This window comes from Peromyscus maniculatus, chromosome 2 (assembly GCF_049852395.1).
Source record: "Peromyscus maniculatus bairdii isolate BWxNUB_F1_BW_parent chromosome 2, HU_Pman_BW_mat_3.1, whole genome shotgun sequence".
NCBI classification, from domain to species: Eukaryota; Metazoa; Chordata; class Mammalia; order Rodentia; family Cricetidae; genus Peromyscus; species Peromyscus maniculatus.
In genome coordinates, this window is record NC_134853.1 from 38,596,909 (window position 1) to 38,620,881 (window position 23,973).

At 39.0% G+C, this 23,973-nt stretch overlaps 1 long non-coding RNA gene across 1 annotated transcript in view; it reads left to right on the plus strand.

The window, feature by feature from the left end:
* LOC121827173 (uncharacterized) overlaps nucleotides 1-21,395 on the plus strand; it is a 41,303-nt gene extending 19,908 nt beyond the window's left edge. The window contains exons 2-3 of the long non-coding RNA XR_006069297.2: nucleotides 17,492-17,557; nucleotides 19,302-21,395. This is a non-coding gene — a long non-coding RNA (uncharacterized LOC121827173). The remainder of the gene's footprint in view (nucleotides 1-17,491; nucleotides 17,558-19,301) is intronic.
* Nucleotides 21,396-23,973: the final 2,578 nt, after the last annotated feature.

The window sequence follows — 23,973 nt, forward strand, 5'->3', positions numbered from 1 at the left end:
CCCTTATATCAGTCCATAATAATATCAGTCCCTTATATCATTTCCCATATTTCTTTTTGGGTCTGAGAGTCAACTGGTTCTCTTTTACCAGACTTACTTACATATTCTTGCCTGGGAGGTTTGAACAAAGTTTTTTGCTTTTGCAATGGGAGATTTGAACAAGCACTTACATTTTCAGCTATGGCACATTGGGAGATTCCTATTCTCTCCTCAGCTGGCTTCAACAGGTGTCTCTCCTTCATCAGACACTGGCCCCAGATCAGAACCACACCTGCCTCGTTAGCCAGCATTGAGGCTGGCATTTCTGATAGCAACTTTCCTCAGGGCTTGTGCTTGTCTTAGCCAGTCAGTGAAAAACAAGATCATGTACAACAGCTTTTCCATAGCTCCTTCAGAGAGATTTTCTCCCACTGATCTTATTCTCATTTTGCTTGTTCCTCCCCCCCCCCCCCGCCCCCCCCCCCCAGATGCAGAGCTTCAGCTATCTGTCTGTGGCTCTGTACCTCTGCTAGCTGCCTTTGGAGGTAGGGGCTTCTTTTTCTCCCCCTGAATCTGCCTCAAACTCTAGCAGCTTTGTCAGGTCATGAATTTTCTGGGGAGGAATCTGTCCCTTCGGTTTCTTCAGAGTCTTTCTCCCAGACAGTATCCAGTTTGGTCTCAGTTTATCCCCTCTACCCCAGAAACAGTTTCTGACACTACAGTGGCGGCTTTCCCTGCTACTGAAGGTAGGGGCTTTTTGTCCGTTTCTGTTTTCGGGGTCTGTGTGGTTTGCGTACAGACTGAAAATCTAACAAGAGAGGTTTTTTGCCATTTCTAAACTCCCATTAGGACAGGTGCTTTGCCTCATCAGGCCTTCTCCTGGCCCAGTCCCCCAGTGGGTTGTGTTTGCTTGTCTGGGTGCTCAAGGACAGAGCTCATGCCAGAGGCAATCACCCCTCAGGGCTACACTCCCTCATCTCAGGGAGTCAATTGAAACAAAGCTTTTCTCAAAGAGGTGCTTTCTCTGACAGAAAAGACAGCTTTACTCCTGGTTAGTTCTGTTCTGCCCTGGCTGGGCTCTTTCCCCAGACAACGTTCTGACTCGGCAGCACGACTGTTTCAGACACAGTTCAGCTTTACTGTTTTCCCAGAAAGGTCCTTTCTCTGATAGGAAAGCTTTTTCTCAGATTTCTTCTTTCAACTGTGGACCTATCAACCTGGGACTTAAAAGAAAGCAGGTAACTGTGCCGTTCCCACTGGCTTTAGCTTTGTTTGTTCATTAGCCATCTTCCCCTGGGTCCTGCACCTTCCTGCCTCATCTCTGTGCTCCAGGAAGTTTACAACTACAGGAACCCTAGTATCCCCGAAATGCACTCCAACTCAGAGACACTGGCCAGTTGCCCCTGGGTTTTTGGTCAGAAGCAAGGATACAATGCTAACAGTTTGCATTGCTTCAGGGGATCTTTGCATTAGGAAGATTAGGAGCACCTTTTCATTCTGAAATGCTCACTCAGAAACAAAACCCTTGTTGCCTCAGCTCGGCTGTAACTGAAAAGCTTGGCTTTTTTGCTTTTCTCAGGTAGTTTCCTGCCCTTTTGGGCTCTCTGTAGCTTTTTACCCACCCTCTCCCAAGCGTTTCCCTCAGGGTACTCTGACCCACTGTCTTTTACTAGCTTGAAGAGACAGAGCTTAGAAGGGGTTTTTAGGAACTTGTCCCTGCCTCCTGCATTGCAGGGAGGATTGTTAAAGCTTGAAAGAACTTAGAGAGGTTTTGCTGTCTTAAGAGGTTTGCTGTTTTCCCTTAGAGCTAATCACAAGTGGTCCCCATACTAATATCTTCAGGTGATTCTAATTTTTGTCCTTCTGAGAAAAAGTTCTGAAAGGCTTTAGTTTTAAGTTTAAGAGAGCTTTTGAAAAAGATTAAGGCCTTTTAGAGAGATTTTCCCCCCAAATTTTCCAAGAAAAGCTTTATAGTTTAAGAGAAAGATTTTTCCCTCCAGAGAGAGACCAACTTTTCTCAAAACTTCTGAACTTCAAACTTTGACTTCTTACACCCCCATTTTTGCCTCAGGGAGAAATTACTTTCTCCTGCCGCTTGGACTTAGCATTTCAGCTATCCCTAGGTCAAAAGCTTCCATAGGAAACTTTTTCTTCCCCATAAGCTCAAAGAAGAGCTTTTTTACTACCCTTAAAGCCCAAGGAAAGATTTTTTTCCCCAGTTTGCATTTATAGCTCCCAAAGTGAGAAAATTGAAGAGTTTTTCTGTTTAGTTGCCTTACTTTTTTCTACACAATCTTACACTTCTAAGTTTTTCCTAAACTATATTACTACCCTATACCTTACTTATTTTTCACAGATAGAATTTGAGAAAGGGATAGAAGATAGAAATTTTGACAGAAGAGAATTTCACTGCAGCATCAGACATCCTTCCAGTCTGCTTTCCTTTCTCTCAAGGATAAAACCCCTGCCCCCCAAAAAAATATATATAAAAATATGTTTTTTTCATAACACCGGCATGCCTTTCCACTGGCAGGGCTGAAAGCACTTTCACCAAAAACTCTGTAATAAAACTATCATTTTCCTTTATCTTTAGTCCCTATTACTTTGTCTTTAGTCCCTGTTCATTTGTCTTTTAGTCTCCCCCCCCCCTTTTTTTTTGTTTTGTTCCCCTTTTTTTTCTTTAGTCCCTTCTTTTTCTTTTTTCTTTAGTCCCTGTTAGGGCGCCATTCTGTGGGGCATTTACCCACCACTCCCACAGTTCCCCAGAGTTTTCTTGAGTGCGATCAGCAGGAAATATTAGATAGAAGGATTTATCACGGAGAATATCGCAGAGATAAACAGATAGAAAATAAAGGATAGCCTCGAGAGGGCCTGGAAACTTTTCCAATGGGCCCCGACTGTCTCTGGCCCAGGGTATTTATAAAGACCCCAAGGGGTGGAGCAAAAGACCTCCTCCCCCAGCACAGCCAAGTGCAGACCATCTCAGACACCTGCACTCAGGCCCGTGGTCCTGATCATCCTCTATTCGGACCTGCTGGGTAAAGCCACGAGGAACCCGAGAATGGGCTCCTACAGGACTGAGATTAAGCAAAACTGATAACTCATAGACTGTGTAACCAAACTACTAAAGTTTGATCATTCAGCTCCACTTTTTCTCCCTGTGGTTCTCTCAAGGGCCACTCCCTTCTGAGGCGGCATGGCAGCAGTTATTCCAGGCTCAGACTCACAGTACAATGAGAAAATACAAAACAAAACAAGAGCCAGAGGTGGCTTCTTTCCAAAGAGTTCCCAGTAAACAGCTCAGTAGCCCTGGCATTACTAATAGTGTTTGTCAATCTACTAGTAAATCCAGAGTGAAGGAGCACAGCCCCTGGACTTGGTCAGCCATCACTCCCCCAGTATGCCACATCTGGAAACTTACAGAAAGTTTTAGAAAAAGGGAAAGCTAGCAACAAATTCTCAATTCAGACACTAACATTAATTTAATGCATTGTTACAACACTCCATACGGGAAAAGTACGCCTGAGTTCACATTTGATCTTGCTGGTCCATGACATCTTATTAATGGCCATATAGGAGTTTTAGTGTTTCCATCAAGGAAGTGTCCATGCTGTCCTCTTGCAGAGAGGATGGAAGGATAGGAGAGCTGATGAGACACAAGAGAGGATCAGCCAAAATGAAGGGGATATGCAAAAGCCATATGAAAACCTACACATACTGTAACCAAAGTAAAAGTAAATAGAGAAATCAATAAATTAAAAAGTTATAAGGGAGACACCCTGCATGGCTGCAGAACTCTTCTACTTGATGTAGGGTTACACATAAACACACAGGAAGAAAGAAAGAAAGAAAGAAAGAAAGAAAGAAAGAAAGAAAGAAAGAAAGAAAGAAAGAAAGAAAGAAAGAAGTCTGTACCAGGAGTAACATGTGTGAGTTTTTGATCCAGAAAACTCTTAAGACCAACAAAACAACACAAGTTCTTGTCATTGCTTTTGGTGGACTACCACAACTAGATGATAAAACATTTGGGTTATATAATACAGAGAAATAAACCTGGGAATGTATTAGAAGCTTCCTCCTTGTGGATACATTTCATAGTATTTGTTAAAAAATATTTTGCTGAGAGAGAAAAGGTATCAATGATCATACCTAGTTGTGAACTCTACAAAGTATAATATCAACCTACCAGGCAAGATGAACCCACTTGTGCCATAGTGGCATGACTGTTACAGAGGAACTAAACACTTCTCCAATTTGATTTGAGGCCTACTTGAAAGGAGTAATTAAAGATCTGGCACTGTAAACCTCCTCTCCCATGGTGAGCAAATAGGTAGTACGTAGTGGGGGATGATTTTGCTAAATTGACATAGTGTTGAATCACCTTTTTTTTTTTTTTTTTTTTTTTTTTTTTTTTTTTTTTTTTTTTTTTTGGTTTTTTCGAGACAGGGTTTCTCTGTGTAGCTTTGCGCCTTTCCTGGAGCTCACTTGGTAGCCCAGGCTGGCCTCGAACTCACAGAGATCCGCCTGCCTCTGCCTCCCAAGTGCTGGGATTAAAGGCGTGCGCCACCACGCCCGGCCGTTGAATCACCTTCTAAATATATGCCTTTATAAATATAGACAACACTCTCAGCCATAATCAGAGGAGCCTTTCTTTCCAGTAAATTGCAATGCAGGCAGAGACTCATAGCTATATAAGATGCTAGGAATAAGCAACAGTTGAGAGCTCAGTCATCAATAACACACTTATACCTTCACCTGTAAGTACCAAGGAACATTGTGGATAAGGGGCATAAAGATTGTAAGGGCCAAGAGATAAGTAAGAAGGACTTTAAAATTCCATCTTGTGGACAACACCCAATCTCTGCAGTCCTAAACTCTAAACAACTACCAGTTAAAGCACTGATCTGCATGAGAATGGACCCATCAACAGCCAGGCAAAGGCAGAAGGGGTCCTCAGGATTTTCCACCCCTCATGCTGAACTGTTTCCTCAGGATATCCCACACCTTGCTGCCAAATTGTTTCCTATAGATAGATTCAGGGAAAAGGGGAAGTCATTGCCATCAGTTGTACTTACTAGTGACCCCTCCTGGCTAAAATAGATAGTCTCAATCCAACGATCTAGTAGATCGCCTTGATTAAACTAAATGGGTTGTACAACAAAACCAAAATCTGAGAAAGGGACAGGTAGGGAGGGGTCAGCGCATAGAGGTGGAAGGCAGATATGTGAAGAAGGTGTGGGGAGAGTAATCATAATTCAAAAACATGTATGAATTTGTCAAAGAACTAAATTAATAAAAATAAATAAATTAGAAATAAAATAAAGGTTCATGAAGGGGTAAAAACTATCATGTGGACAATCAATGGCTAGATGGAAAGGCTAGATGTGAGCTAGTTTAAATGTATCAGAAATACAGATAAGAAATTCACAACATGAATCTTTATTTGTTCCTTATTTATATCTTTTTAACAAAATTGCTTAGTATTGCCCATGAATAGATCACATATTAAAGAGTTTTAAACTCTACAATGTTACTAATGTATTGTTTTGACATGCTTCATAAATAATTATGGTACTCTTGTAATTTTATATGAGGAAATCTGGGAGATAAAATTAGCATTTTTTTGAGAAAATTGGGAAGTAATTGGAGAATAAATACTTAGAAAAAAATAATAGTAGATTCACAGGGGATGCTTCATGACAAGAACCATATCATATCACACATCATGCAATTGTTGTGGGGAGGAGTGGCATGCTTTCTCCAAGTATATCTCAGTGCTTTCTAAGAGGCAGTGTGCAAGTGATGTTCAAAGTTGTGGCTAATGGGCTACTTCCCACTTCATCAAAAACTCATTTAAAGTCCTAGCCATGCCTTTAATATAAAATAAAGTGCTATTTCTATTATTTATTTTGCACACCAGAAAAGCAATTAATTGTCATCCAAGACTCTTTTCAAACCTCATGTCATAAGCATTACTACAAACCAATTCTGTGTTACCAGTTTTATTAGATTCCTTAGGAGGACAGAAAGATTTGGAAATCTTATGAATAAGTTTGGTGTGTTTGTTTGTTTTACAAATATTCATTTAGTATAAAATTTTGCAACAAGTAAATAACTGGCTTCTTCAGTTTGAATATGAACAAAGCATCTCTCTGTCTCTATCTCTGTCTCTCTCTCTCACACACACACACACATACACATGAAACAACATAATTAAATTCATTATTTTTGTACAATGAAGATAATCCATAATAATAAAAAAAGAAGAAAACATATCATTTTGGCTCATCAAGAAGGTGGCAGGGAAGTAGTTAAGAAGTCCATGGCAACCCACACTATACTATGAAAATACGGCTTGAAGACTGAAGAAAAAGGTCAAGGGTTGAGTTACAAATGTAGACAGAATCATTATGCCATAGAGGGAGCCAGGCCCTTTGCTTGAGAAGTGTAACTTCCTTCAAGGAAGGGCCCAGTGGGCTCATGAGTGCTGGGTAACTTTGGTGCTGATAAGAGAGTAGCTAGCAAAGTTCCTGAAGCCATAGCTCCCACTTTGGGCAAAAAGTTCTAATCATTGTTGTTCTACATTTTGACCTGAGAAGAACTTTATGAGGCTTTTATGAGACTCTAGTTTGTTTTTCTGTTTATCTATACCACAGATTTGCCTCCCTCCACTCCTCCCCACCCCCTCACACACCTCCTCTCTCCCTCAGATCTATTGCTCTTTCATTTCCCTTCAGAAAAGAGCAGTCTTTACAAGGACATTAACCAAACACAACATAAAAAGATGTAATAAGACTAGGCACAATCCCTCATATGAAAGCTGGATGAGGCAACTCAGTAGGAGAAAAGGGGTTCCAAGAGCTGGCCAAACAGTGAGAGACATCTCCACTCCCACTATTAGGAGTCCCACAGAAATCTCAAGCTAAATAACCATAACATATGCAGAGGACCTGGTGCAGACCCCTGCAGGCTCTGTGACTGTTGCTTCAGTCTCTGGGCCCCTGTGAGCCCTGCTTAGCTGATTCTGTGGGCCGTGTTCTCCTGGTGTCCTGACCCCTCTGGCTCCTACAATCCTCCCTCCCCCTCTTCTGCAGGGTTTCCTAGTACCACTTAATGTTTGGCTGTGGTTTTCTGCATCTGCTCCCATCAGCTGCCGGAAGAAATGTCTTTGATAGTGATTTGCCTAGAAAATAATGTATAAATATAACAGAATTATCATTAGGAATCATTTCATTGTCTTTAGTTTTCTAGCCATATTTGGTTCTACCCTAGGTCTCTGGGCTGTCAAGACTCCTATTCTTGGCCATCCAGGTAGTGTCAGACATGGGCTGCCTTTAAAAGATATGGGCCTCAAGTTGGACCAGTCATTGGTTGACCACTCCCAAAAGTTTTGAGACAAAATTGCCCCAGCACATCTTGCAGGTAGGACAGGTTATAGGTCAAAGGTTTTGTAGCTGATCTGGTGTCCCAGTCCTACCAATGGAAATCTTGCCTGGTTACAGAAGATAGCCATATTCTCCATTACTAGGAGTCTTCAATAAGGTCAACCTCATAGAGTCCAGGAAGTTCCTGCTCCACTTTATTTCCCAATTGTCCCCCAAATCTAGGCATCTCTCCCTATACTCTTTCCCTCCTCCACCTGATCCATCCCATTCCCATTTGCACCTGTCCCCAGTCCACCCACAAATTCTGTTCTATTTTACCTTCCCAGGGAGATCCATACACTGCCCCTAGAGGCTTCTTTGTTACTTAGCCTTTCTGTGTCTATGGATTATAAACTGATTATCCCTTACTTAACAGCCATTGTCCACTTATAAGTGAGTACATAACATGTTTGTCTTTCTAGTCAGGGTTACCTCACTTAAGGTGGATTTTCTACTTTCATCCATTTGCCTGAAAATTACATGATGTCATCTTCTTGACAACTGAGTAATACTCCATTGTTTAAATGTACCATGTCTTCTTTATCCATTCTGTGGTTGAGGGACAACTAGGTTGTTTCCAATTTCTGTCTATTATGAGTAAAGCTGCATGAACACAGTTGAGCAAATGACCTTGTGGTAGGAAAAAGCATCTTTTGGGTATATGCCCAAGAATGGTATAGCTGGGTCTTGAGGCAGATCAAATCACAACTTTCTGTGAAATCACCATATTGATTTCCAGATTGGCTTGTACAAAGTTCTACTCCCACCAGCAATCCGCATCAGCATAAACTGTCACTTGTATTATTGATCTTAGGCATTCTGACAGGAGTAAGATGAAATCTCAAAGTAGTTTTGATTGGCACTTTCCTGATGGCAAAAGATGTTGAATATTTCTTTTAAGTGCTTTTCAACCATTTCCATTTCCTGAAATTCCTATTGAGAATTCTCGTTTTAGATATGTTTTCTATTTTTAAATTAGATTATTTAGTTTGTTGATGTCTAGTTCCTTGAGTTCTTTATATATTTTGGATATTCATTCTCTGTCAGATGTGAGTTTTGTAGGCTGCCATTTTGTCCTATTGATGATGCTCTTTGCCTTACAGAAGCTTTTCAAGTTTCATGAGATCCCATTTGTTAACTGTCAGTCTTAGTGCTTGCTCTATTGGTGTTTTTTCTAGGAAGTTTTCTCCTATGTCAGTGTGTTCAAGGCTATTCCATATTTTCTCTTCTATCAGGTCCAGTGTGTCTGTTTTTATGTTGAGGTCTGTGATCTAGTTAAACTTGAGTTTTCAGCAGGTGAATAAATAGGGATCTATTTGCATTTTTCTACATGCAGACATCCAGTTAAACCAGCACATATATTGAAGATGCTTTCTTTTTTCCAGTGTGTATTTCTAGCTTCCTTAACAAAAATTAGGTGTTCATAGGTATGTGGATTTATGTTTGGTTCTTAGATTAGATTCCATTGTTCACTGTCTGTTTTTATTCAAATATCATATGTTTTTTTATTACTATTGCTCTGTAATGCAGCTTGAAATTAAAGATAGTAATACCTCCAAAAGTTCTTTTATTGTTCAGGATTGTTCTAGCTATCTTGGGTTTTTGTTTTTCCATATGAAGTTGAGTATCATCCTTTCAAAGTCTGTAAAGAATTTTGTTGGAATTTTGATGGTGATGATGTTGAATTATAGATTGCTTCCAGTAGAATGGCCATTACTATGTTAAATATACTGATATCTTCTTTAATTTCTTTGCTGTGTGATGGTCCTTCTGTATTCTGTGAATATGTATTGCTCTCATTGGTTGAAAATAAAGTTTGGCCAATGGCAAGACAGGATAAGGTTCTCACTGAGCACTGAGATGAAGAAGGGCAGAATCAGAGCAGATGTAAGAGTTACCCAAGAAGCAAGATGCTAAAGGACCTGTAAGCCACAGGCCACATGGTGATGCATAGATTAATAGCAATGGGTTAATTTAAATATAAGAGCTAGTTAGTAATAAGCCTGAGCCAGTGGCCAAACAGTTATTATATATATATATATATATATATATATATATATATATATATATATATATATAAAAATTGAATTGCTAAATGGTCTTATTAATAAAAAACCTGGAGCCAGATATTGGGGTGAAAGCTTAGAGGTTGGAGGAATAGAACAAGCTACAGCCACAAGTTCTTACCTCTAGGAATTCCTCAGCACAAGAGAGATACTTCCTGTGTACTCATGCTTTATATACCTTTGTGTGCCCTGCCATCTTCCTGCCTCTCTCCACTCAGCTACATAACTTCCTCTTTCTACCCAGCTCTATCACTTCCGGTCTGTCTGTATAGACCTCCAGACCTCTATGGTTAACTAGTGCTGGGATTAAAGGCATGTGCCACCATGCCTGTCTCTATTCCCAGTGTGACCTTGAACTCACAGAGATCCAGATTAATCTCTGCCTCGCAAATGCTAGGATTAAAGGCATGTGCTACCACTGCCTGACCTCTATTTTTAATATAGTGTCATTTTTCCTCTGATCCCCAAACAAGTTTGATTTGTTAGAGCACAAATAAAATATCACCACAAATATAAGCTTCTGAATGATTATTTGGAAGCAGCTGTGGGACCAGGTGGGACAGAGACACTCTGTTCACTTATGGCTCTCCAATGTGCCACACATACATCCACATAAAACTTGAGAAAGCTAAAAAGAAGGACACAGAAAAATGGAGCCAAGAGCAGCTTCCTAGTTCATGTCTCTCATGTCGTCAGTATAGAGACATGTCCCCTGGCTGCAGCATCTGGAGTCCCAGTCTCACACAAGCTGTGGTACAAAGCACACAGCAGGTTTAGGGATTTTGCTCACACAGACAAAAGGGTTAAAGATACACAGTGAAGACAGATTCAGATACAAAGGCCTCTAAACGGGTGGGTCACTGTTTGAAACACATGTGTAGGATTGGGAGGGAGGAAGCAAAAGGTACAGACAGTCATGTATTTAAAAATAATTTAAAAACAATAAAATCTTTAAAAAAAGAAATAGAGTAATAAAAAGTATGATAAGCAATGAAAAGATGAGAAATACACAGAGAGTCTGGATTCTACATTTTATTGTGTTTTCTTTAGAGTTTTTGACTATTAATGGGCAAAGAATAACTACTGAGAGACATTTGACTCTAAAAGTTACCAATCTATATATTTTAAAAATATATTGATTCCAAGATTTAAGTCAAAAAGTATGTCACTTTGGGGGAGAGATTATGTTTTTGTTTTCACAGAAAATGAGAGGCTATGGATTCATTCTGAGTTAAAAAAAATGGTTGATAGAGGAAGACCTCCTGAAATCCTAACTACTGATATGGGAAAATAAACCTAAAGTAACTACAAGATACGTGACACATGTTTTACCTGCTCAGACATAAAACAAAAAATTATCTTTGATTGGCTAATGTAAAATGCACAGTATATATTTATATTAATACAGATGTGTGGTACCTTTAAAAGTTTATGTATTTTCAGAACAAGGGGACCAGATACTAATACAAATAGCCCAGATGATCCAGCATTCAAAACAGCTTTAAGGCACTGACTGAGATGATTGAGACTCACAAAATACTATAGCCAAGACTTAACAATTATCCTAAATTTTCTCAGCCTTCCCAAAAGGTAACCAGTGCCCCCAATCAACAAGAAGTAGTCTAGAGAACTATGCCCACATTCCTCAAAAATAGATTATGAATGTTTGTCTTTGTTTATGGGGTTTGTTATAAGTTTTTATTCATAGTTAATCTCTTTCTGTAGTTGAATGTTTTCCCGTGTCCCAGCTGGCTGGTGGTTGGGACAAATCTCTTCTACTCTTGTCCCCCAAGAAAACACACAGAGGCTTATATTAATTATAACTGCTTGGCCATTAACTCAGGCTCATTACTGACTAACTCTTACACTTAAATTAACCCATAATTCTTATCTATGTTTAGCCACATAGCTTGATACCTTTTCTCAATTCTCCCTTATCTTACCATCTTGCTTCTTGTGTCTGGCTGGCAACTTCTGACTCAGCCTTCTTCTCCCTAGAGTTCTCCTAGGTTGCTCACTGTGCCTATCCTTCTTGCCTGGCTACTGACCAATCAACATTTTATTAAACCAGTGTTCAAAAGCATTATCCCACAGCATCTTTCTAAAGAAGAAAGGGGACTATTATATAAAGTAATGAAAAAGGAGTGGATTATTAATACGAAAAAAAGAGCAGACTTAAAAATGCAATGTATAATTAAAAATGCAGATTAATAGTAATCTATAATAGTCAAATATAGTCATGTTAGGTTTTCTATGTATACAAAGATATATTTCAATTAGATAGGTAATCTTCAAATACTTCAAAGACCTACAGAATATGGCATTCAATATATTTTAAGAACTTAGACTTTTCTAGACAGTGAGACAAGTCTGCTCCTGGTAGTACCAATTACTACAAAGAGGATGATGGAATCAAAGAACATACATATGGAGTTTGTTTTCTTAATGTCAAAAGCTAGCCATGTGGGCAAAGAAACTGCCCTTGCCTCAATTGCTGACAGTTACTGTCCAATCTGGACAAGTAGGACACACACACAAAAAGCAACTGCCAAACATTCTCAAGACAGGGTAGGGTAGCACTTTAAATTTTTCTGCTTCTGAAAAGGTTCTGTCAGATATTCCAACCTGTAACCCCAAGTTGGATGCTCCATCATTGCAGAGAAATTTTTGGTGACTTTCTAGGCAGGTTGATATCCCTATCATTAGGTAACATTTCATCCTCTAGAGTCTTTGATGGAGTTGAAGACTAAATAGTTATAATTATAGTTTTCCTTAGTTATGGTAAAAGGTAAATTAGATGTACTTTAGACTCACCAAAATAAGATAGATAATTGAATGTTTTCTCTGATTTTGTCAAATACAAACAGACTGAATATTGTAACTATTTCTTTCTTGGTAATGGTTTTGTTATATTAATTATACTATGTCAAAGTTAAAACCTTCCTTTTTGATTAGACAGAAAGGGAGAAATGCTGTGGGTTGGTCTTTCTGTATTCTGTGAATGTGTGTTGCTTTCTTTCTTTCTTTTTTTTTTTTCTGAGACAGGGTTTCTCTGTGTACCTTTGCACCTTTCCTGGAACTCACGCTGTAGACCAGGCTGGCCTCAAACTCACAGAGATCCACCTGGCTCTGCCTCCCGAGTGCTGGGATTAAAGGCGTGCGCCACTACCACCTACCACCTGGTGTGTTGCTTTCATTGGTTGATAATAAAGCTGTTTGGCCAAAGGTGAGACAGGATATGTTTAGGCGGTACAGTCAAACTGAGGACTGAGATGAAGAAGGGTGGAGTCTGGGCAGACACAAGAGTTGCTCAAGAAGCAGGATGCTAAAGGACCTGTAAGCCACAAACTACAAGGTGATATATTGATTAATAGTAACGGGTTAGTTTAAATATAAGATGTAGTTACTAATAAGCCTGAGCCATCAGCCAAGGCCAAGCACTTATAATTAATATAAGCCTCTGAGTAATTATTTGGAAGTCTCTGCAGGATGGGGTAAGACAGAGAAACTCTGTTTACATTTTTTCTTCAAAGACTTAGAAATTTGTCATACAAATATTTTACTTGCTTGGTTAGGGTCACCCCAGATATTTCATGCTGTTTTTGGCTATTGTGAAGTGTGTTATTTCCCGACTTTCATCTTCAGTCATCTATTTGTCATTTGTATACAGGAAGGTTACTGATTTTTTTGAGTTAATATTGTATCCAGGCACTTTTCTGAAGGTGTTTATCAGCTGTATGAGTTCCCTAGTAGAATTTTGGGGGTTGCTTATGTATACTATTTTATTATATGCAAATAAAGATACTTTGACTTCTTCCTTTCTAATTTGTTTCCCCTTGATCTCTTTCAGTTGTCTTATTGCTCTAGCCAGAACTTCAAGTACTATATTGAATAGATAAGGAGAGAGTGCACAGACTTGTCTTGTTCTTGATTTTATTTAAACTGCTTTGAGTTACTCTCCATTTCATTTAATGTTAGCTGTGGTATTGAAGTAAACTGTATATATGATGTGTAGTTATGTCCATTCTATCTCTAATATCTCCAAGACTTTTATCATGAATAGGTGTTGGATTTTGTCAAAGGCTTTTATGGCATCTAATGATATGATCATGTGTTTTTTCCCTCAATTTGTTTATATGGTGGATTACATTGAATGATTTTCATATGTTGAGCCACAATTCTGTATCTCTGGAATGAAACCTACTGGATCATGATCCATGATCTTTTTGATGTGTTCTTGGATTTGGTTTGTGAGTATTTTGTTGAGTATTATTGCATCTATGTTTATAAGTGAAATTGGTCTCTTTCTTTGTTGAATCTTTGTGTAGTTTGGGTATCAAGGTGACTGTTACGTCATAAAATGAATTTGGCAATGTTCCTTCCATTTCTATTTTGTAGACTAATTTGAGAAGTACTAATGTTAGCTCTTTGAAAATGTGGTAGAATTTTTCACTAAAACCATTTGGCCCTGGGATTTTTTTTTTTTTTTTTTGGTTGGGAGATTCAATGACTGCTTCTGTTTCTTTAAGGATTATTAATCTATTTAAAATGTTTATCTGATCTTGATTTAACTTTGGTAAGTAGGATTAATTAAGAAAATTATCATTTAAAAAAAATTTCCAACTTTGTTGAGTACAGATTTTTAAATCTGATCTGAAGAATATTTTCACTTCCTAGGTGTCTGTTTTTTGTCTCTCTTTTTGTTTCTGATTTTTAAAATTTGGATATTCTCTCTCCTTCTTTTAGCTAGTTTCAGTAAGGGTTTGTCTATTTTGTGATTTTTTTTCAAAGAATCCAATTTTTGTTTTATTGATTATATTGTTTTCTTTGTTTCTATTTTATTTATTTCAGCTCACAGATTTATTATTTCTTTCCAACTACTCCTCTTGGGGGTGTTTACTTCTTTTTGTTCTAAAGCTTTCAGGTGTGCTGTTAAATTACTAGTATGAGAGCTCTCCATTTTATTTTAAATGTGGTCACTTTGTGCTACAAAGTTTCCTCTTAGCACTACTTTCATTGTATCCCATAGGCTTGGGATGTTTTGCATTTATTTTCATTTAATTCTAGAAAAAACTTTAATTTATTTCTTATTTGTTTTGACCTAGTAGTCATTCAGTACAGAGTTTTCCATTTTCCATGAGTTTGTAGGCTTTCTGCTGTTTCTGTTGTTGTTGAAATGAAGTTTTATTCCATGGTGGTCTGATAGGATGCAGAGGGTTATTTCAGTTTTCTTGTATCTGTTGACACTTGCTTTGTGACTGATTATGTGGTCAATTTTAAAGAAAGATTCATGAGGTGGTAAGAAGAAGGTATTTTTATTTTTTGGCTGTTTGGGTAAAATATTTGGTAGATATCTGTTAGGTACATTTAAGTCATAACATCTGTTAGCTCCATTATTTCTCTGTTTACTTTTTTGGTTTTTTGAGACAGGGTTTCTCTGTGTAGTTTTGGTGCCTGTTCTGGATCTCACTCTGTAGACCAGGTTGGCCTCGAACTCACAGAGATCCGCCTGGCTCTGCCTCCCAAGTGCTGGGATTAAAGGCTTGTGCTACCGCCACCCAGCTCTCTGTTTACTTTTTATCTGGATGATCTGTTAATTATTGAGAGTAGGATATTGAAGTCTCCTACTATCAATGTGTGAGAGTCACTATGTGACTTAAGCTTTAATAATGCTTCTTTTATAAATGTTTGTGTTGTGACCTTTGTGTTCAGGGCATAGATGTTTAGAATTTAAAAGTCATCTTGGTAGATTTTTCCTTTGATGGGTATAAAGTGTCCTTCCCTGTCTCTTTTCATTAATTTTGATTTGAAGTTTATTTTTGCTAGATTTTTGAATTGCTATATCAGCTTGACTCTTAGTTTCATTTATTTGGAAAAAGTTTTCCAACTCTTTAAGGTAATGTCTATTTTTGATGTTGAGGTATGTTTTGTGTATGAAATAGAAGGTTGGATCCTGTTTTTGTATCTATTCTGTTAGTCTGTGTCTCTTTATTGGGGAAGTGAATTCATTGATATTGAGAGATATCGGTGACCAAGGATTTTGTTGGTGGTCGTGGTGGTGGCGGCGGCGGCGGGTGTGTGTGTGTGTGTGTGTGTACTTTTCTTTTTTGGCTTTGCTTGTATGGGACTATTTACTTTCTGTGTTTTCATGTAGCAAACCTCCTTGGGTTAGGGTTTTCCTTCTAGTATCATCTGGATTTGTAGTTAGATACTGTTTATATTTTACTTTATAATGGAATATCTTGTTTTCTCCATATATGGTGATTGAAGGTTTTCTTGGGTATAGTATTCTGGGTTGGCATTTGTGGTCTTTTGCAGTTTGTAGGACATCTGTCTAGGTCCTTTTGGCTTTTAGAGTCTCCATTTACAAGTCAAGTGTAATTCTAATAGGTCTGCTTTTATATGTTACTTGCTCTTTTTCTCTTGCAGCTTTCAATATTTTTCTTTCTTCTATATGTTTAGTATTTTAATAATGATGTGGCAAGGGAACTTTATTTACTGGTCCCATCTATTTGGTGCCCTGTGTGCTTCTTGTACCTTTATAGGCTTCCCTTTTTTTAGGTTAGGAAAGCTTTCTTCCGTGACTTTGTTGAAAATATTTTCTTGGCCTTCGAACTGGAATTTGCCTCCTATTCCTAATAGTCTTTTCCTAGTGTCGAAGATTTCCTGGATGTTTTGCAGCATGAATTTTTTAGATTTGACATTTTCTTTGGTCTATGTATCTATTTCTTCTATTGTATCTTCTCTTGTCCACCTCATGCTGTTAGTGACGCTTCCCTCTGTAGTTTCTTTTCACTTATCTATATTTTTCATTTCCAGAGTTCCCTCAGTTTGTACTTTTTAAATTGCTTCTATTTCTATCTTCAGGCCTTGAATAGTTTTGTTCACTTCATTCAACTGTTAGTTTTTTTCTTGGCTTTCTGTGATGGATTTATTTATTTCCTCCATTTTTTTTGTCTTTTTCTCACATTCTTTAAGGAATTTATTCACTTTCTCTACAAGAACCTCTATCATAGTCATAAAGTTGGTTTTAAGGTCTTTGATTTTTATTGTGCTTTGACTGTGTTAGAATATTCAGGGCTTGCTGTAGCAGGATAACTGGGCTCTGGTGGTGACATACTACTCTGTCTGTTATTGACTGTGTTCTTGTGCTGGTATCTAGGCATGTGGGTTTGGGGTGATTATAGGTCTAGGTGTCCTTTCTGGGTTTGTTTTTGTTGGACTGGTGTTTTTTTCATTGGTTTCTGTTTCCTCTCTGGTATTCTGTTCTATGAGGACTGTGTTTGAGTAGGGAACTTCTACCCAGTTTGGGGGCTAGAGGTTTTATAGCCTGGTAGCTTCTGATCTAGCAGGGAATCTGCCTGAGTTGGAAGATGGGACATGGCAAGGTGGAGGGGAAGTGGAATGGGAGATAGAGTGGAGGAAGTCTGTGGGTATGTGGTCTACCTGGAAGTCTGGTGGCTAGTATGGCCACTGGTCCAGCAGGAAGACTCTGCCTGAGTTGGGAGCTGAGATACATTGATGAGAAAGGGAGTGGGCTTTGGGGATAACATCAGAGGGGATTGTTGAGAGAGGGGAGCAGGTCAGCAGGTATGCAGCCTACCTGGTCTTCTGGTAGGCATGGCTTGTTGTTCAGCAGGGGTTGTCTGCCTGAGGAAACCAAGGGAATGGAGAAGGCCCACAGAGACTCTAACCTATTTTAGGTGACTAAAATCATGTAGATTTATATATTACAGTCCTAATGAAAACATCTTTGCTAATATAAATGTCTGTACTTGATCCTGATCTGAGGCTAGCATTCTGATCTCCCAGTAAGGGGTTGAAACAAACCACTGAATCTCCCTGAACTTCACCTTTCTCATTTGTAAAGTGGAGAAATCAGTATGTCCTCTGCAGGCTTTTTATAGTTTTAAAATGAAATATGTCAAAATGTCTAGAGTACAGACAGATTTTGGAAATGTGTCCCTCTTCCCTTTCCTCCTGCACACATATCACTCATACACATATTCTTTTCTGATTTAGATCTAGTTGTGCCAGGATGTGGTGAGTGAAGTAAAGCTGAAGATAAAAGCTGAGCAAAGAGCCTGGGTAAAGATTTATTATTCAATTCTGGGGAATAGATTATTTGGATATTTCAGGACAAGAGAAAAATCCCTGCTTTATGCTCCCTATAAAAGAGATGATTCTTGAGCTATATGCTTTATTCTTGGTTCATAAACTTATTTCATAACAGCCAGTGATGATTTGAGGGCTGTTCTGTGGCACATGGGATAGCCACATTTCCTGGAAGAGCATGCTGGGTTTGAACAGCATTGTATTTGGTTCATGCACAGAGAACTACAGGAAAATGTAAAACTGAACAACATTCACAAGAATTCAGGGTGGGATTTACCCATTTAATTTCTCAAGTTTGCCTTTTGTGCTACTGGTCCCTCTAAAGTCATATGGCTTCTGGAATTAGATGGTTGTGAGTCACAATGTGGATGCTGGGACTCACAGGTCTTCTGCAAGAACAAGTGTTCTTAACTTCTGAACTATCTCTACAGATCCAATCATATGGCTTCTATAGAAAACAGACTTATAGCCAACAGGGATGACTCTAAAACCATGTTTATATAATGATATTTCTTATTTTGTTTGAGTGGTCTTCATTAAGGATTCAAAGTTTTTGCTCTTTTTAAAAACTCCTTTGAAGCTCTGACTCCCAATATCATGGCGTTTGGAAGTAGAGCTTCTAGGTGGTAATTAGAGAAGGTGAAGTCGTTAGCGTGAAGCCCTGCCCTGCTCTAATGGGATTCCTGTCCTTGTAAGAAAACACTAGAGCAGTGCTTCTCAAGCTTCCTAATGCTGCAACCCTTTAATACAGTTCCTCATGTTGTGGTGACTCCTAACCATAAAATTATTTCCACTGCTACTTTATGACTATAATTTTGGCACTATTATGAATCATAATATAAATATCTGATGTGAAGGATATTTGATATGCAACCCCTGTGAAAGGATCATTCAACCTCCCAGAGGGTTAATGACCCACAGGTTGAGAACCACTGCTCTAGAGCCTCCTCTGCTTGTTTTTCTGTCTACTTGCCTCATCCCACTCATATGTCTACCAAGAAAAGGGAATGTGAAGAGAATAACAACAACAACAAAAAAAAACACAACAGAACAGAGTTGGCTAGCACCCCAATTTCAGACACCAGTGCTCTTGAACTGCTAGACTTGCATTTCTCTTATTCAAACATACTCATGACATTTTGTTAGGATAGTGCAAGTGGGTCAATTAGAGTGCATAAATTTTCGAACAGTTAAGATGAAAGCACTCAGCCGGGCGTTGGTGGCGCACGCCTTTAATCCCAGCACTCGGGAGGCAGAGGCAGGCGGATCTCTGTGAGTTCGAGGCCAGCCTGGGCTACCAAGTGAGCTCCAGGAAAGGCGCAAAGCTACACAGAGAAACCCTGTCTCGAAAAACCAAAAAAAAAAAAAAAAAAAAAAAAAAAAAAAGATGAAAGCACTCACTACCTAAGATGTGTACTGTAAAATTTTAGTGTCTTCTTTTTCTTGAGAATTTCTAATCACCAGTTGATCTCTGATACCAAATTCCACCTCTCTCTCTGTCTCTCTCTGTCTCTGTCTCTCTCTGTCTCTGTCTCTCTCTCTCTGTCTCTCTCTCTCTCTCTCTCTCTCTCACACACACACACACACATACACACAGAGTGAAGACTCTTATTGGTAAATAGATAGATGGAGGAAGTACAAGTTGAAGATAGAAGCTGAAATGTATCTCTCAAGGAAGTTAGGGTGAGCACCTTTGACTATATTCTGTGTTCCCCAGTTCTGTGTCCCTAAGGTCATAATGAGCACAGTGTCAGGAAGCGATTAGGAAGAGCCAGAAGAATGAAACAGAGAGAGGCAGAAAAGGTAAGAGGCAAGGCTGTTATAGATATTATAGAAATAGTCTCTGTAGCTGATATGATAGGGTGGTAAGAATCTCTTCCTCTATCCACCTTAGGTTCTTTAGTTGGGATCATATAAGTCATACTAGACAAAGATTAGGTAGCTAGCAAGAGAAGAACAAACAAGTTTGTTAACCTGTGCATTTTACAGGTAAAATAGGACAATTGTCAGACATAAGTAACTATGGGTATGTTAAAAGAGATATTTATAATTTAGGCTTAAATTCTGTCTCAGTGTATGATAAAGGAGGATTTGAGGGCTTTAGATGGCATAGAGGTAACATATGAAAAGTTGACCAGGAAAAATATTGTACATATAGTTTGAATTTCTGTTACTGTGATAAAGCACTGACCAAAACTAACATGGAAAAGAAAAGATTTATTTTACCTTACAACTCTAAGGACACACCTAAGGGAAATTAGGACAGGAACTCAAGGCAGGAATTTGGAGACAGGAACTGAATCAGAGATCAGAGAGGAACACTGCTTACTAGTTTGCTTTCCTGATCATGCTTAGCAACCTTTTATATACAGTCCAGACCCACCTGCTTAAGGATGGTATCGCCTTTTGTGGAATGAGATCTCCTATATCAACTAACAATAAAGAAATGCACCTACAGACTTGCCCACAGGCCAATCCTGTGGAGGCAATTCCTCAAGTGAGGTTTTTTTCTTCCCAGGTGACTTGAATGTGTGTCAGGTTGACAAAGAGTAACCAGCATACTACACATAGGCTCTTCATGAAATTTATTATACAGATTAAAGTCTGAATCTATCTTAATGAGAGTTATTAGAGTCCTGCTTTTTGTGGTCCACAGAGGAATAGGTCCATAAATGGAAATTTTCTTTATTGTAATAAGTTCTTTTGCAAAAAGAAAACGTGATGTCAGAGCTTTTTCTGTCCCTTCCTTGATTCCTAGGAGCCTTCAGCTCAAAACAGTCCATACCCACAAAGGTAAGTCTAGGGACATTATCTTCTGGCTTTGACATTTTTCACTTCCTCATTTATTTTCCCAGATTTCCACATATACTTACTGGATTCCTGCCAACGCCCTTTGTTGGGAAGAATTGGGAGTTAGTAATACATAATGACAAACACAAGCTGAGGTACAGGCTCTGAAGACAGAAAAGGCCAGGTCAGAGAAATAGAAATGACTATCATGTGGTCACTAAGTAGGCCTCTCTGATAAGGACATTTAAACAAATGTCTGAATAGAGAAGTGGTGAACCTGCTGACAGAAGAGCTGGAGAGTAACATCCCAGGTGAGAGGGAGGCTGACAAGTGCAGTGAAGCACGGATATCTTGGCATATTACCATTACACTCAGGAGGCCTGTGAGGATGGGATGGGAGAATGAGGATATAGAGACAGGAACAGAGTCTGAGAAGAGACAGAAGGGACAGGCTATAAAGTGCCTAGCAGAGTTTTCTATGGCTTTGGAGTTTTATTCCCCACTTGGTTCATATAAAAATTCTTTGTTTCCTTGGTCTGGAGACATGGGTCAGTGGTTAAGAGCACTGGTTTCTTTTTCAGAGGACCCACGTTCAATTCCCAGCACCCACATGACAGCACAAGACTGTGAAACTCTAGTTCTAGGGGTTCTGGCACCGTCATACAGACATACAGACATGCAGGCAAAACACCAATGCACATTAAAAAAAAATGGGCTGGAGAGAGGGCTCAGTGGTTAGGAGCACTAGTCAGATCCCCAACACCCACATGTCAGTTCACAACTGTCTGTAACTTCAGATCTGGGGGACCCAACACCCTCACACAGACATACATGCAGGTAAAACACCAAGGCACATAAAATTTTTTAAAAAGTAAATTTAAAACTGAGTGATGGTGATATACACCTAATTTCAGCACTAGGGAGGCAGAACCAGGGGAATCTCTGTGAGTTCGATTCCAGCCTGGTCTACAGAGCAAGATCCAGGACAGGCACCGAAGCTACACAGAGAAACCCTGTCTCCAAAAAAATAAATTAAAAAAAAAAAAAAGAAACCAACAAAAATTTTTGTTTCTTTTAAAAACAGACTTCCTCATCATGAGTTTGAATGAATTTTAGATCCTCAAAGAAAAGAAGTACATTGAGTCACATATTTCTTGTAGCACTGGCCAATTTCCATGGCCCTGTGACCAGATATCATATTATTAAACCTGAGTCCCACAGACGTGTTCCCAGGAGCCTTTTGTTGTCCTTTTGTGAGCCTGGGAGCCTGGAGGGACTGGAGTTGGGTATTTCCCTCTCAGGACAGCTCCCCTGTTAAGAACAGGGTACTCTGCTACATCTAAAATGCCCCATTCCCCATCGTGCTTGTTAGAAACAGGAGAGAGGTTTTATTTTTAAAGCAAAGTAAACTAAGTAAATCTATTCCATGACTTAAGCTTGATGAAAAGTTCTAGCAAAGGTAGAGCTGATTTATCTTATTTATTTTTGTATTTATTTATTTACTTATTTGTCTATTTTTCTTTTCTGTTTTTACATCCCAACTGAAGTTTCCCCTCCTTCCTCACTTCCCAATCTCCCCACTCATACCTCACCTACTCTCTTCAGTTTCTCTTCAGAAAAGGACAGGCTTCCTTGGATATCAACCAGCCATGGCATATCAAGTTGCAGTGATCTGCTTTTGCCATCTGAGCCCTGCATCTGAAAGGTTTTGCAACCTTCCAAAAGAGTAGTGTTTCTTGGAAATAAGCCTGGGGGATATTTCCGTTTCAGATCTTAAGAGTGACTTTGGGCTTGGATCCTTTGGACTCAGGTTTTAGCATTTACCGAAGCTCTCAATTGATGTCTCTCATCCACCTGTGTGCACTCTTGCCTTCAAGGGATCTTAATGACTGCTCCCTAACGGGAGCTCCAGAGATTGCCAACTGCAGGTTGATAGTGAGTTTGGGAGTAATAATTTAAGATTGAATCCCTTGTTCATATGGAATAGAGTGAGGTTATAGGATGATGTTGTAAGTCATAATATAAACAAGTTAAAATCTGAGTATTTCACGTGACAATAGGAATAATTTAAATAAGCAAAATGGGTTTGATATTATAGAATTTACGGATGTTAGTTCCAAAGATTAAAATCTAAAGATTCACAGAGAAAATTTAAGTCAACTTATTCTTGTAGTGGGTATTTAATTTTCCCTTTTCAGACTCTCCAAGTAATACCTGTTGTCTTTGACCAAGAGTAAGTTTTCTTTTACCTAAATGTACAGTAAAGTTAAAAAACAAAACAAAAGCTATCCCTCCCCAAATCCTTTGGCTTCTTACTAGTCCTAATCAGGCTGACTTTAATTTTCCTCATCCATATTTCCTTCCTTTCTTTATTTCATGTGACTTCTTTCTCTTCTTTACTTTTTCTCTCTTCTTTTCTCTTAAACAGGTCACAGCTTGCCAGTTACTATCACCTTCTGAGACAATCTCCGGCAAAATGTTCTAAACCTTGGTGATGTAATGAGAATTCTTTGGGTCTTCTCAGGCCACAATTCTTGCCGAATTTGCCATCTGATTAGTCAGGCCATGATCAGGCACATGCTGGGTTCTCAGAAAATAGGTCTTTGCAGTGTGGTATAAGACAGAAAATTAGTGGAACAAAGGCCTCCATCTCACAGAACATGTAGAGCAAAATCCTAGCTTGACAAGTCAGTAATTTCAAGACAACTATGTTTTCTGGTACCAGAAAATCTGGTTTTGAATCCTGTCTCTGTGACTTCTAATATGAGCTGATAAAAAAAAAATCACAATTCCACCATGTAGCCTATTCCTTACCTGAAAACTGGACATTAATGGCATCAAACTCAATGGGAGCTTTGAAGCCTAAATAAGAGGATAAAGAACACTCATGGGACAGAGTGCTGGGAACCTGTACAGATCACAGTAGAATCTGAATCTTAAGGCAGGTGGTCTCTGTTATCCCAGTCTGCCACCCTTCATTACCAATTTGACACGTGGATAACAAGAACTCATGACAATACTCTTGATGATAATAATGACTACTGCTTAATTTGTACTTCCTTGTCACTGGGGCAGGCTTCTGGCCTTATAGCTACATAGAGGTTCAGAGAGGTAGATGGTATTTTAAAAAAAATCCTTATAATAACACAAGGAGGTAGAAACTGAGCATCAGAAAACATAGTTGTCTTGAAATTACTGACTTGTCAAGCTAGGATTTTGCTCTACATGTTCTATGAGATGGAGGCCTTTGTTCCACTAATTTTCCAATCAGCTTCCACAAATTCCATGAGCACTTGCTTATTGACCTATGGCAGAAAAGCACTTCCCAACCTCCCCTGTGCCAGAGAAACTTTGCTCATGTAAGGGCAGTAACTGTCAAATTCCTTACACACTAAGGAAGTGGTATCATGTGTCATTAGCAGGGATCACATATCTTTTTGAGGCAGCATGTTTGGTTTGAAGATGAGCCCCACGAAAAACCCCACAAAGAAGCCTGAAGAACCACAGTGAATGCCATTTGAGGTTCACCTAGTGTCTTCTTTCTGATGAAATCAACCCATCCATTGGAATAACTTTGCGGTCTGTCTTCTGAGGTTCTA